Raw genomic sequence first — 3,702 nt, 5'->3', positions numbered from 1 at the left:
GGGGTGGGGGCAGATGAGGCTCCTCCTCAAGGTTTCTGCTGGGCTTCTTGGAGTACTGTTTGTTCCTCTTTATGAGATAACTCGTCGTTTATCTCAGCCCTGGCACCAAGCACAGATGGGTGACATATGGAATAAAACAAGTTAGAGGTGAACAGTTTCACCCCTGACTTGTTAAAATTTAATACATTTGCTTTAAACAGATGCCAGCATTCCCAAAAAATATTACAATTGTTGATAAAATGCACTGAGTGGTCAGTACATGCTGATATAAGCCATTTATTCAGTGCAAACAACCTGCTGAATCTCTCGTCTCCTCCTCTGACGGGCGGTACAGGTCCACTGATGAATACAGCATGAGAAGCCAAGGAGGAAAGATAACGGGAGGGGGAGAGGGAGAAGGAGAAAGTGCGAACCACGTCCGTCGAGAGAAAAGAGAACCAAATGTTGGTTAAATCTGCAGAAGTCCAGTGTAGAGGGCCACTCACTTAGTCTGGAGTCAGACAGCCACCCATCAGAGCTTTCATGGACAACCTGACGGTGACAACTACATCTGTTCCAGGGTGCAGGTGGACACTGAAGGGTCTTGAGTCACGCATGAGGTTCAAGCCCACCAAGTCAAGGTCTCTTGTGCTGAAGAAAGAAAAGGTTACTGATAAATATTTGTTTTCACTAGGCACCATCAAGATACCATCACTTACTGAGGCGCCTATGAAGAGCCTAGGTAAGGTATTTAACTGTAGCCTGAAAGATGCAGCCTCCATACAAGCGACCAACGAAGACCTGGTGACCTGGCTCGCTGCAGTGGATAAATCTGGCCTTCCCAGCAAGTTTTAGGCCTGGATTTATCAGCATGTAATTCTGCCATGGATTTTGTGGCCCCTCTTAGTCTACAAAGTTCCCATCTCAACAGTTGAAGGCTTTGAGATGAGGATCAGCAGGTTTCTGCACAGGTGGTTGGGACTGCCACAAAGCCTGAGCAGCATTGCTCTGTATGGTCATAACAACAAGCAGAAGTTCCCTTTTAGCAGCCTAAGCAAGAAGTTCATGGTGAGTCGGTCCAGGGAGCTGCTTCAATATCGGGAGTCCAGTGACCCCCGGGTTGCCCTCGCTGGAATAGAGGTTAGGACGGGACGGAAGTGGAGAGCTGGTGAGGCTGTAGGCATTGCAGAGTCAAGGCTAGAGCAAAGGCTGCTGGTGGGTACAGTGGCCCAGGGAAAAGCAGGCTTGGGTAGCAGTAGAACACCTAACTATGACAAGGCACAGGGGAAAGAGAGGCAGTCGCTGATCCTTGAGGAGGTGCAAGCAGAAGTTGAGGAGAAGCGAGCCAGCTAAATGGTGCAATTGAGGCAGCAGGGGGCTTGGACAAGATGGGAGCAACTAGTAGGACGCGAGGTCACATGGAATGAGCCGTGGAAAGCTGAACCCCATCGGATAAAATTCCTGATCCAGGCAATATATGATGCGCTACAAAGTCCATTGAATCTCTTCACGTTGGGGAAGGTGAAGACACCAGGTTGTCTTCTCTGTCAGAAGAGAGGAACCCTGGAGCACATTTTAAACTGCTGCCCAAAAGCCCTGGGCAAAGGGCGATATCGCTGGCGACACGATCAAGTCCTGAAGGCCGCAGCAGATTCCATCTGCAGCGGGATCAATCATAATAAGAGCATCTGCCCAGTTAAGAACACAGTCATGTTTCTAAAATCTGGGGAGAAACCAGCAGCACCAGTCCGAAACATCTCCCCTGGGCTGTTGGCAACGGCACACAACTGGGAGCTGAGAGTTGACTTGCAAAGCAGTTAAAGTTCCCTTAAGTGGTAGCCAAGACAGTTGTCTTCAAGTTGTTTCAAGGCAGGTAATCCTTCTGGAGCTTCCTGTGCCTTGGGAAGACTGTATGGAGGAAGCTCGTGAGAGAAAGAGGGCAAAGTATTCAGAGCTAGTGGAGGAGTGCCGGAGTAATGGCTGGCGGGTAAGATGCCAACCCATCGAGGTGGGATGTCGAGGATTCGTGGGCCAATACCTTTGCAGGGCATACAAAATCCTAGGCATCGTAGGAGCTAACCAGCGAAGAGCTATCAAGTTGGTCACCAACGCAGCAGAAGCAGCGTCGAGGTGGCTGTGGATCAAAAAAGGAGAGGCATGGGATGTAGGGTAGCGCTACCTAGACACAAGCTGCGGTTTGATCAACATTTTTCTTGTAAAACAAAAGGGGGCCTAGCAAAAAAAGTTTGGGAACCACTAATGTAGAGAGTTTGAAAAACCAGGTCACGCAGACAAAATCTAATTCATCTTGAGAACAAAACTTCTAAACACAAGCGAAACAACATGCTGTGCAGTGCAGTGAGGAGTGCTTGGACGTCTACATAGAGCCACTCCACAAACTCATGGCACAACACAGTCAAAACACCTCAACACGACAAGACTCAGCAGTTGACCTGCAGTGAAAGGATGCACTTTCAAGGACGGTACAGTCTTGAGATCCATTCTCAGGTGCTTCAACCACCACTCACATCTCGCCTCAGGCGACCTCAACAGCTCATGTGATGTGGGGTGGGGCAAGGTCTCACAGAGGTTTCAGCTGTCAGCCACACCCTTTTTTTTTTTTTACACCTCCCTTGGTCAATAGCAGGTTAATAACCCTCAGGACCACTTGCAAAGAACACAGCCCCCACCAGTTTATTTCTTTTCAAGCTATCAAGACCACTGGCCACACTCCAGCTTAAATGATCTTGGACCCAGAGCAGGCAGTTAGCATGCACTTTCCCACTCTTTTCTTTCCTTGTTTCCTTTAAGATGGAAACAATTTCCTGCAACCTGAATGGGCTACATTTACTATCTTGTTTCTACCACCACTGACATGGACCCTAGAAAAGAAAAAATATGGAAAAAATGTTCATTAGAGTCAAGGAGAGAACAATGGTCAGCTGCCATAACATTTTTGATGGTTGTCTTGTTGCATCTGCAGTGCACAGTGGTTTTAAGAAGTGTTCCTAAGTTCATGAGATTATATCCACCAGACATTTGTGTCTATTTTAAATTCTGGGACGCCTGCTTAAATTTTACACACCACAACACAAATTTGTCATGTTTAGGCATGTCAGCACTGTCGCCTCACAGCAAGAAGGCGCTTTGGCTCCTTTCTGCGTGCTCTCCCGTGTCTGTGTGGGTTCTCTCCAGGTACTCCCTCTTCTTTCCACAATCGAAAAAAATGCATGTGAATCTCCCCCTATGACAGCTGGGATTGGCTCCAGTCCCCCCACGACCCCAAAATATATAAGCAGGAGAAAATAGCATGGATGATTAAATTATTCTGAAACCGACATCTGTTCATATGGAGTTTTACAGAGACCTCTCCACCTTTACTTCAAAAAGACTTTTATACCTGTTCATGTTACTAAAGTACGCGAAAGTTGATTCAGTTCATCTGGAACCAACATTTTCAGTCAGGGAAATGTTCAAGCGACCTCATCTGACTGAACAATGGATGAGGGGAAGAGTAATGAAAAGTTTCTTCTACACAAAATGTTTCATCCGGATGACCTGAATCCAGTGTTGGGTAAGTTACTTTAAATGAGTAACTTAGTTACATTACTAGTGACTTCTATCAAAAGTAACTCAGTTCAAGTTACTCATTACTTTCAAAGTAACTAGTTACTAGGGAAAGTAACTTTGGTTTTACTCAGAATTCTCTTGTTAATGTGTTGC

At 46.6% G+C, this 3,702-nt stretch overlaps 1 pseudogene; it reads left to right on the top strand.

Annotated features, from left to right (window-relative positions):
* The first annotated feature begins 441 nt into the window (after positions 1-441).
* On the top strand, positions 442-2,152 carry LOC102310702 (annotated as a pseudogene).
* Positions 2,153-3,702: the final 1,550 nt, after the last annotated feature.

The sequence above is a fragment of the Haplochromis burtoni genome, unplaced genomic scaffold (genome assembly GCF_018398535.1).
Source record: "Haplochromis burtoni strain Fernald_Lab_line unplaced genomic scaffold, NCSU_Asbu1 Contig_263, whole genome shotgun sequence".
NCBI classification, from domain to species: domain Eukaryota; kingdom Metazoa; phylum Chordata; class Actinopteri; order Cichliformes; family Cichlidae; genus Haplochromis; species Haplochromis burtoni.
Note: the sequence above shows the minus strand (reverse complement) of the source record. Positions and strands in the feature narration are given on the sequence as shown.